Source organism: Sipha flava, unplaced genomic scaffold, assembly GCF_003268045.1.
Source record: "Sipha flava isolate LNK unplaced genomic scaffold, YSA_version1 86_pilon_pilon, whole genome shotgun sequence".
NCBI classification, from domain to species: Eukaryota; Metazoa; Arthropoda; class Insecta; order Hemiptera; family Aphididae; genus Sipha; species Sipha flava.
The window spans coordinates 251,406-263,907 of NW_020273628.1; the positions used below are offsets into that span (position 1 = coordinate 251,406).

General features: G+C 25.7%; 1 long non-coding RNA gene across 1 annotated transcript; it reads left to right on the forward strand.

Annotated features, from left to right (window-relative positions):
- The first annotated feature begins 4,072 nt into the window (after positions 1-4,072).
- On the forward strand, positions 4,073-9,460 carry LOC112693430. The gene is made up of 3 exons (XR_003149474.1): positions 4,073-4,230; positions 9,103-9,185; positions 9,264-9,460. It is a non-coding gene; the product is annotated as an uncharacterized LOC112693430 (long non-coding RNA).
- The last annotated feature ends 3,042 nt before the right edge of the window (positions 9,461-12,502 follow it).

A 12,502-nucleotide genomic window follows, 5' to 3' on the forward strand; every position in this document is an offset into this window, starting at 1 on the left:
CGTTTACTCATTTTGATTAATCGAGTACATTGATTAATATTTTAATCGGTTTGTGGTCAAACCAACCATTAATTACCTTCATAATTTGATATTTTTGATATTTCATTCATTGAGTCATAGGATTTTTTAAATTTAGGATTTTAAAATTTTTTTGTCTTCATAACATATTATTAACGAAGCTATAATTTTATAGATACTTTGAATTGTGGTTAGATTAAATTTAAATGATTGGTTGTCATAGAATATATGGCAAGTAGAATATAGATTAAAGTAACAAACTAAAATAATGTAAAATAATATTGAAATAACAATGATAAGCCCCAATATAATTTGATATTTACAAATAACAAGGTTAATTAATCACATGTAAGGTATAGTATGGTGTATCTGAGTTCAAGAGAAGGTTGTATTAGATATATTAACAACAAAACTATTTGATTATGTAAACCATTCAAGGTAACATATAATGTTACTACAATAAAATAATAAATGAACAACGGGAAATGACAATATAGGAAATAATAAATACCATATTATAAATTATTGTACAATTATGTATTTGATTTGTATTTATAGTGATCAATAAAATAAAGACAGATTAACGTATACATCAAAAGTGTAGTATATACTACTACTATAAAGTTATTTATTTAAAAACATAAAGAAAAAGCTGACTAAAATAATATTATAGCAGAAAACTATAATGCTTTCGTAGTATTACGAGGCTAAGAATTCAATTTCTGTCAAACACATTATAACAGAATGCAGAGACACACAAAAGGCTCGACAAAAATTGGTCATACCTGAGCACCATACCTTTACAACACACTGGGTCCCGATGAAGATACCACCAAAACATTTTTATTGTTTATAAAATATATTAGTTTGTATACAGTTTATTTTGTTTGATAATGTAAAACAAGCCAATTACCAATTGATGTTGCGCCAAATTGTACAGTACAAATTATTGATATTTCTCCAAGAATTCTGAAGTTCCGCATTAGATCAAAAACCAATAAAATAAATAATGTGTTACCTGATATTTTTTTAATGTAAGTGAAATCATTAAGATGTCTTAATGTTTACATTCCCTTAATTTATGCCAAATATTTTTTTAACATTCACATATTACTAATGGTAGAAATATTATAAACTCTTTCTTATATTATATTCTTTACAATTTTTTGAGTAAATTCTTACTAAGGTTTTTTTGACAGAATTTCAAGGTTCAATAAAATGGTAAAATGATAGATTTCGTATTTCTTACCAGAGATAAAAAAATAATTGCATGGATATCTTAAGCTTCAGACTGGTTTAAAAAAATTTTCATCAAATTTTAATTCATACAAACTCAATAACTATATATCTAAGAGTGATAATAACATTTTTAAAGTGTTTTTTTTTCTTTTTGTTGAGAGGAAAACTCATAATTTAACCATAAAATATGTTTTATACAGTACAAATTTATTCAGTATAAATTTATAATGTGGGTCCAGTTTTTGTATTTTTATTTTCGAGTAGTATAACTAAATTCACAGATTTACATTTTCAAAATTTTAAGTTCTTTTTTTAGTTATGAAAATTTATTTTGGAGATAAGCTACCCAAAATATGAAAACGCTAAATCATAGATAATGTTACCTTCTAATAAAAGGGATCCTCTACTACGAATTTACTCTGAACAGTTTTGTCTCACACATTACATTTATTCTGTCCAAAAGTTGTAAAGAAATGATCACTCCATTTATAGTTGGTCTGCAAATATGATCACAATCACGCTGTGATAAAATTAAAATATTCACGATTGTGAATATTTAAAAAAAATTTTCTGGGGGCGACAAAAAAAATTTCCATGCATATAATCAAAATCGATAAAATCAACATCAACAAACTATTAAAAACCTATAAGAAAAATAATGTCAGTGTTAGAAAGTTTATTATACCTTACAAACTCTAATAACACTATCCAAACTCGTAATGGTATATGTAATACAATATAATACATGTAGTATGGTTTTTATCGTTTTCCATTTGTAGATATTCTGATAATCAGTATAATTAATGTTTCAACTTCAAATCGTCAGACGATATGATAAACAAATAACAAAACCAAGCATAATAAATGACTACAACATAAAATTATAAAATAACTAATAATATCTTCATTTTTGCCAAACCATCGTTATCGCCCAGTGATTAAAGATATTATCTTCTAGGTAAAAATGATGTCGCCCAGTAAATTAGTTAACTGCGCTTCCCATAATACAAATCACTCGCATGTATGCGGCCGTAATATAGCGTTGTAGGTTTATGGAACGTTACCCTGCGGTACATTTTTGAGCATCGCATCCTCTTAAGAATATAGGTATGCCTACTTGGTAATTTTATTAATATTTTGTGTACGGGTTTAGTAGAAAATATTTTCATAGATGGAACTAGTTGATCGTTGTTTGTGTGAACTATTCGCAATTGTCTTTTCTATTCCAGAATTGTTATAACCGAAATACATAAAGTATTTTCTAAAGAAAAAAAAGCATACGGCATTACTTCGAGTTAGGAAAAACCGATCTTTAAATGAACGTTATATTATTAAATGTATAAAGTGTTCATTGACACAAACAGGTTTCGTTATGTAATATAAAAACATGTATCTTCGAAGAGTGTAATGACCGTTTTATGTATACTTTAATAAAATGTTTGAAATCATTTTTCATGGTGTCCCGTACTAAAAATGCAGGAATATCCATTTATTAAACAAGAATAATCTCGCGATAGTACATAATTATGATTTACGTTGGCTATTATTTTTTATGTTATCATATCAGTGGCAAAAGTTGAATTATGGAGTGCTAATAATATTTATACATTTGTATCGAATTGGTGATATCCGTGTCCTTGTACACCACAGATGATAAAATGGTTGAGGTACAGAATATATTCGTAAATAAAAAGTCCTTCTAAAAAATCAAAGTTAATATTGTTGAAAATGAATATGCCAATTATAGTTGCTGTTATTCTGTAAATTTAGGATATAAAATCATTTAAGAAGCAACTTAAAACAGTGACCTTAAGTTTAAAAATTTTTTTATAATATTTATTGTATTATTATATACTATTTTATATAATTATATAGTGGTTAAGGCCATTAAACTCTTTAACCACCTTCAAAAGTGGCCAGTCTTTTTTTTTAGAAAAAATGTATTTAAAAGGGAACTGTTTGTTTTTGTCTGACTACTGTTTATGCAAAAACAAACATTGATCAACTATATATTTGAGGTATATATATATATATATATATATTATTTTTATATTATAAGAAACTTATAAGGTACATTATACCTTATATTTTAAGAAATTATATTTTTTTATCAATCTTAGTTTATAAGTACCTCTATAAATTAATAACTCTCTATCTCCAACACAAGCTTTGCTTAAAGGAGATAGATAATCGAAAATGTCATCTTTATTTTAATTTATGTATATTCTTTATTTTCGATCAATAAAAAAAAAAAAGTAGCAAAAAATTACTTCCAGATGATAAGTTTATTTACTATTAATAACTAATAGAACACACACCTTTAGAACATGTTTTATAATTGTGGTATTGTATTTGTTACTCAGATTTTTACCAGTCTAATATATAGAAATTTATAAGTTGTATAATTCTATTTCTCCGCAAAGAAAATTTAATTTGTTTAGTTTACGAAAATAATAACATATTTAAGAGTACGACGCACATTGATTAGAAAATTAAAATAGTTGACCAAAATGATTTTTTTTCTAATTTTCTACAGAACTTAAGGTATAATGTATTTATATTCATGGAAAAAAATATAATTTAAATAGATAAATGTATTATTTTAACAAATACTGCGATTTTTAGTTCGTAATTATTTCTTACCTAATTAAATTGTCCCCACCAAATAAAATAAAAGTCAACTAAAATGTTTTCGTTTGATATATATAGTATATGAATTACTCATATTATTTAATGACCCAATTATCGTACAAGGATTATAATCGACTCGAAATAGTAGTGGAAATGTATACGTTTCTAAATATTATAAAGATAAATTCATACGTTTTTAAAGTCTATACAATTAATAATGTTTTTTACCGAGCTTCACAGATATATTGGTATCATCTACTAACCATTATCTATTGAACAAAAAGGTGTAATATTTAGCTGCGTATTTTTGCGCAACTCGTTGTAGTAAGCCGTTGAATTTTGGTGAGTCAATTATTTTATAGTGAACAAATTTTATTTATAAAATAAAAAAATTAAAAAATATGGCTTTAATTCCTAAAATTATACGAATGATAGTAATGATGAATATTCAGAATAATATAATTTACATAAATTAACAGTTTTTTAATATATTGTAATAACAAATATTTAAAAAGGTATAATATCATGTTATTTTATGATTATCATTAAAAATATTGGCTACCGAAGGATTGAGAACGTTATACCTTTTTTGCCGAACGATTGAGAAAACTTAAAATCAATAAAATCAACAAAGAACTTACCACTGAAAAACTCAAAAAACTATACGATTGTGAACGAATTTATGTGCAACGTTGCCATATCATGTATTTGGCTTTTGAAAAATTCAGTATACATAAAATAAATATTCTTGAAAAAAAGTCATAAATTAATAATTATAATCGTATACAAATAAGCGCCTAATAATATGTAATATATAATATGAATAAAAAATTAAAAATATGTAGGACTTAGAAAAATATCTAATACCTGTATAGTGTATATATGTATAAAAAAAATTGTAAAATATGTAGAACTTATAAAAATATCTAATACAAATAGACGAATAGTTTGTGCGACGACTTCAAAGCCTGTCATTCTCTCGTATCTGGTATCTTAGTTACTATTCAAAGCTAATCCGATAAAAGTCCGATAAATATCATTAGATTATTGTGCTCATATTATCGATTGTTTACATTTGGCAACGTCGGAAGAAAGTACTCCAGCGTTCTGAATCGTGTTGCCAAAAATAACGTTCTAAATCGTATTTTACCGAAAATATTTTAATATACATATAATAATAAGTATAGTTTATATAATAAATATAAATTTTTTACTATCTATAACCGTCTAAAGTGTAGATTATTAATATTGTATTTAAATAGTATATAAACCATGAAGTCACTACAATTTATAACATAATTTATTGGCTTAATACAAATTTCTATTTTCTTCCTATTTTATATAAATCTGTATTATTTATTACTAATCAACATAGAACGATAGTAAGTAGAGAAAAACTAAATGTTCTAAGTATCATTGAATACTAATATAATTGTTTATTGATCGTTGAAATTATGTATTAAAATGTTACAATGATTCAAAAATGTATACCTGGTAAAATAATTATATCAATTAAAAAAGAAGCTAGAGTAGTCATGGATATGCTTCGTTTCTGATTTAACGAGGTCTCCAATGTAATTATAAGATTTTAACAGACGATAATACGATAAGTGCTTCGGTCTGAGTGATTAATTATGTTTACGAACAACAATTGATTGCAAATAAATTTAAAGCCTATTTCATAGAAATACATTTTTTAATTCTTATTCAATAAATAAGTAAAAAGAAAAAAAAATAATAATAATAATTTAAATTAGCCACAGGAGATGCATTGAGATGAAAAAAATATATAATAATAATTCGATTAAAAAATATTACAACAACTTCTGTCGGTTTATATTTTATAATAACATACATTTCTTCAAAGTATACTATAGAAGTATTAAAAAATTGATTGTTGTTATATGTAAATATTTATTAACTCTGTATTTAAAATTCTATAATAACTGTATTTTTGAACATAATAACTGAAAAATTAACAAATAAACCAAAAATACGAAAAGAGAGACACAATTTTTAGAATAATTATTCTTAAATATTGAAACTCTTAGACTTCTAGTAGATCCTGATAATATGGTATAATTTAATATTTTTATGTTCTATAAAGGTATGGGATGAGTGAGGTTCAATAAAGGCTTACAATTCGTCGTAGGTATGAGTAATCCTGAGCAAGTTAATGATATTTTTTGACTTAGTTAAGTTAATTTAGTTCACTTTCAATTAAGTTAAAAATTAAGTTAAAAAATTTTGTTAACTTAACTTCAATTAATAAGTTAAGTTAATTAAAAAAAAAAAAATTACATTAAGCGTTGATATAAACGATATATATATATATATATAAATTGACAGCAGCTCTTAATTATAATTATTAAATTAAAAATAATAAAAAAGGCATAAAAAAATCTCATTTTAGAATATTTTTTATTCAACCCTAATCACTCTAGAAAAATATACATTTCTTCGTTGGAATCAGAGGCTGACTGAGAGTACTTTGGACTGAGTGGAGAAGATTTGAGCGGCCCACATTTTTTTTTTGTATGATCAAAAAATTTGCAGCTCGCTGTGCTCGCTTATCATAGGCTAAAATTTCCTAAAAGGGTGTTTAGCACTGCCAATATATTCTAAAAATAAATAATACTTATCATTAGGGTTCGGATTTCAATTCAAAGTGCATATTTTTTTTGGTTGATTGTACACAATGCTCTCTAAGAACAAAATTCGTTTCATGTAACGAGGGTTACAAAACTACACACTTTATTTTGCATTTTTTGCATATTTCGATATTTTTTTATTTTTAGAGCATTTTTAGTATTATTTGGTAATTTTGTTGGTTTTTAATGCATGTTTATTCGACATACTAAACAAATTTAGTCTATTCAAAATAAAATCAAGAGAAAAATTATTTTCTTGATATTTAAGTAGGTTTATCGGGTTTTCCATACACATTGTCAATCTTTATTTTTCGATTTAGTTTTTATCTTATATTAATATATTATAGACTATGGAGCGTCACCAGTATTCGGTCAAATCACAAATAATCAGTCAGTTCTTATTACATCGAAGACGTTGTTCGTATTACGTGTTTGTGATTTTAATGTATTAAATAGTGTGTTAAATAATGCATATAATAAAAAAATGTATGTCATTTTAAAATCATTTTTTCGTTTTTAAGGTCATTTTCGTGATACAATGCATTTTTTAAGGACATTTTTGTTATTTTTTAGAGCATATTTGTATGGCTTTAAGTGCATGTAAATTTGTGCCTTACTTATCATCATTCATAATATTATATTATATCGCTTACTTAAAATCTTTTATGTCTATATTTAGATATTACTGAGACAACAATTTATTAGGTAGGTAATTATTTTTCAGATAACTAACTAAGCGTTTGGGTTAAAGATCAAAAATGAGAAGATTATAATTAAAAAATCATTTTTAACATTAAATTATAATGTATAGTGTTGTAATTAGTAATTACGAAATTTAATTTTTCTATAATAATATGGATGTAATTTTTTTACTTCATTTATTTATTGGAATACTACACAACATACATTTATGTAGTATAATTTGCCGATAAAAACAATCGAAATTTTATGTTACTTCATTACAGTGTTATTTTTTTAATAATTAATTATTAGGGACCGGATTTATATGCAAATACATATATGTATTAGAATAAGCTTTTTGAAACCTGACGAGCACTGTCCGCGATTTAGATCTTTCTTATTAAAATAACACTAATTTTATTTTGCATATTTTGCATATTTCAACTTTTTTACCTATTAAATGCATATTCAATGTATATTTGAAGTTTTATAGTCCATATTATTATTATTATTATAAATATATCGACTTGACGAAAAAAATATTTAACAAAACTTCTTTATACTTTTTTTAATACCGTATTAATTAATACTTATTTTTACATTTATAATACATTTCACCCGTTTGTACATAATTTTAAACAACATTTTAAGTGAATATTTAAGTACATATTTAAAAATAAATACATATTTTATAACATATTACAGCTTTTTTAGAAGCATATTTTGAGGATTTTTTGTGCATATAAATCCGGTCCCTATTAATTATTAATGAAGATTAACAGTAAATTACTATATCCATATATATTTACCATATATATTTAATCAATATTGTACATTAAACCTCAATTTTAATGTTTTATTCATAACTTTACCAATAATCAGTTTTATACTTCTACGTTTTAATTATGTTTTGTCTGAAAAATCTTAAATTATTAGCACATCGATTTATTTATTTAGTCATAATCTATAACCTATAATATGAACAATAATAATTATCATAAATATTATAATCATAATCTCAAATTATTATAACAATTCACAGTAATTATCGGTCAATAGTTGTCAATGCCATCAATTATAAAAATAGGTCTCACATGGGTTAAGTTATGTAATCATAGTGGAGATTATTAATTTATCCATTACTGTACGACGGGCGGTACGTATCATGCGATCTAGTGGACGCTCTGTATTACAATTTTCTTCACAATATTTTCTCCTCATGTTAAAATACTAAATTTTAAACCATTATAATTGGCAATTGCTACATAGGTAGTAGGTACACAGTTATTTGTTTTCATTTAGTTAGTGCATCACTTAGCCAAATCCGTAGTTGATTGGTTCAAGCGTGGATACCTAGCGAGAATTTTAATGATATTTATTGTAATTAAGCTACGTCTGGATAAAGAACTATTGAAATGTTTCACTTTAATCGAAACTGTTTTATTATGAATTGATAAGTAACCTTTTTATCAATTTATTTAATATTCATATCATCAAAATTGTAAAATTAATTAAATTTAGATAAAAAATTGCGCAGTCATAAAGCAATTTCTAAAAATCTGATTCGACATTCGTCTATTATTTTATTTAAATGTTTAATATAAAATAAACCGTTTACTGTTATTTTAGTTATTGTTTTACTGCAGATGCTTAAACGTGTAAATGTTACGTAGAGCTTAATAGATTTTTCCACCATTATTATCATGTTATGAGCTAGGTACGCTCTATAACCATAAATACATAAGACCATTGATTATAAATAGTATTTATATAATCAATGCTATAACGTTTCAATAGCATTCGATGATTGCAAAAAAAGTTATTTTATAAACACTGACTTCCGCTGTAACTAGAATAATTTGTTATGTTGCTTTTGATATAGTTTCCCGGTAGGCGAACGAACGAAATCGTGGTTGCCGGTGTTGATATCGTCCGCCGTCAATGATCACGAACATGTCGAGAGTAGTAAGTGTTTTTTATGAATTGTATTGTACGCCACTGCGGTGCGTTACGGGTGTTTTGTGGTATACTTACGCGAAACAGGACGTGGTGCTGTTCAGGGTTTGGCGTTCGCTCAATGCGTTCTCTCACGATGATTATCACTTGTCAACCGTGTCCGAGGGAACCCGGGTCACTAGATTGCATCCGCAGTCGGCAGCTAACGGGAAATCGTCTTTACCGGATGATCGCCTTTGAACGGAACAAATTGTTAAGTGGTCAGTGGTCACGGACAATACAGGGTCACCGTAAGTACTGGACGTGTTATGAAATCGTCGTAACTCCACGCTTGGTGATATTTGGTGAGAACAGTTAGTTGTATAACTGGCTCGACCGAGTCGTCTTGTCGCAAGAACTTGAAATGTCACATAATATACATTAGGCAAAGCAAGTGATTTTTCCACTAGTCGTTTCGATTGCGATTTGCACCAGTCGGGAGGAGTCGTCGGTGACTAGCGATGTACACGAAGTGTAGGGCGGTTGTTGGGGTTTCGAGTCCTATCCAAAATGTGTGTACGAATTGTAAACATATATTTTTGACGCTTTTATTTCCATGAGAATATCTATTTATTATGATACCTCCATTGAATAAATGTTTGATACTGAATATATTACTGATGAATGATCAACTCACCGATTGCTGTAGTGATATAATTGGTACGAGACATAGAAGTGATTTGACCGATTATTAAACCATGGTTAATGACTAAAATTTATAACTGAAAGGTGTTGGTATATGTGATGTAGGAATGTGAGGAATGGGTCGAATATATATTTAATAGAAAAACGATAAATCGTTTTTTTTTTTCATGTTTACGACGACGATGTTTTCTTCGAAAATTAATCGACACCAGTTTTAAAATTTCTAAAATCATTATTATTTAATTATATTTATTTATTTACTACCAATATGATGAAGCCCAATTACAACAAAACACGTGCAGTCTAAGTTAACAGTAGTTCAAAAAACAGTACACAAAATTGTATTTTTAAGGTAGGTATGCGTTCAAGTTAAACGTACTCATAATTGAGATACCAAAAACCATATGAATACTATGATACATCAACATTATTTTATATTATAATTTCAAGTTTTAAAATATATTACTTATTTATACATTGCTTTTGGGGGTTATCTTATTATTCAAAACTTTCTTGTCACCTATAGTTATAACTATACTAATCATATGAACCTAATCAAATAATTCAAACAAGCATTGGTGGTATGTATTATATATACGTTGGAATTGTATAACTGTCTAGCCTAGCGATCAAAAGCTTGAAAATATTTTGTCTTAAACATAACTATGTCCACCTTTGTAGTTCGCCCTACTCATCATGCCAAGGATAATCGCTTTTTAAACTATAAACAAAATAAAACTCGATTAATATTATATCCCTTAAAATTATTAATACACTGATTTTGTTCGTATACCACAGTCCATGTCAGTAAAACCAGTTTAATAAGCGACTTAATTATGAATTATGATGTATATTTGTATTTTGTACAATCAAACGACTCGTCTCTTTCATCGTTATCGAAGATCAACCACATGTCTGTACGTTTTGATAAATAATTGTTTTTTTATTTTTAGACTGCCCGCAATCATGACATGTGTATTATGTATTGAATTAAATTGAAATATAATAAATTATATTTTAAAACTACAAGAAAACCACTAGATAACAATATAAGTTAAATACATTTTACAAATAATATAAATAAGTATGTAAAATCAATAATTTCTAATCGAAAATAAATCGAAGAAAGAATGAAAGAAATTATTTTATCATTTTAATATTAGTGTGTAGCTTTCTTAATCAAAATCATTTATTTTTTGACCATCAACTATTACTACACATTAAATTATTTAATGAGTACCTATGAAATATGTGATACATAATTTGAAAAGTTAGTGTTAGTCAGTCGATAATGGAACGATTTTTTTATTGACGTTATGACTTTTTAGGGTATATATACAAAAAATGTTATATTTAAATCTATTATAATTGATTAATGCAATACTGCTTAAAGATTTTTAGATTCTTAATAAAAATTTTAATATACACGCTATTTATATTTAGACGTAGATGATTTTATTTTAAAAATGTTAGGTTTTGTATTAAATTTTCGATTTATTTTTAATTGTGTAAATGGTTTTGTCAACGAAAATATAATAGTTTCAAATGGTATTTTCTTTAAATTTACATTTGATGCATAGTTGTGTATGGCATATATTTTTTCATATACTTAAAAATTTAAAATGAAACAATTATACGCATGCTAATTAATTGTATTATTATTACAATGAACTTAATATTTTTAATGGGGTTGTTTAGTAGGTACTTAAATATTTATTCCACCATGGATTTATTTTCATATGATATTTTGTAATGTAAATTTATAGAACATAATGAATATTTTTTAAATGTGAATGAAACGACCCAAAAACGATAAAGATAATTCTGCCCATATAAGTTTTGAAAATATAGCGTTTTGTGAAATGTATGTACCTAATAAATAGTCATTATACTTAAGACTGTATTACTTTTAGACATAATGGGTATAAAATCTTCAAAAAATTATAAAAAACTTCTTGTGAAGTCAAAATTTTAAGCTCAGATGTATTTCTAATCCAAAAACCAATTTCAGAATTTGTATCTTTGTAATTTTGAATCAAACCAAGACTCTGAATTTTTTAAAACCACTCTTATGTAAGGGAAAATCTCCAACACACTGTAAATGTATTTGGCTACATTATAGAAACAAATTTATGAATAGCTTGCTGGAAGTCGATTACAATTGTTTTTGGATTTAGTGTACATTTAATTCAATATTAATTGATAATACGTTTGAATATTATGTAACTAATAATGATAATAGTTTAATAATAATAATAATTTATGTATCAGTAGATTTATTGACTAGAAGATAGAACACAACTGGTATATAATGTCCATTATTAAAAATCTGTATTGTAAACATTTGAGTAAAATATTTGGATCTGTAAGTAAATGTTCCATGTTTCCAATGCAATAAATATTTCAGAGTTACCTAAACATTTTGGATTTTCATAAGAAGGAAACAGATTTTTACCATTGTCATTAATTTTAAAAAAATTTTCTAGGAATAATTTTTATGTCCATATTATTGATTTCTGAATGTATCTCTTCAATATTTTTCGTCATATTCGGTAACAAACAATGATATACTGCATAAATGTTTTTTTTAGAATTTAATTAATATCGGTAATATCAATATTTGAACATTTGGCAGAATTTTG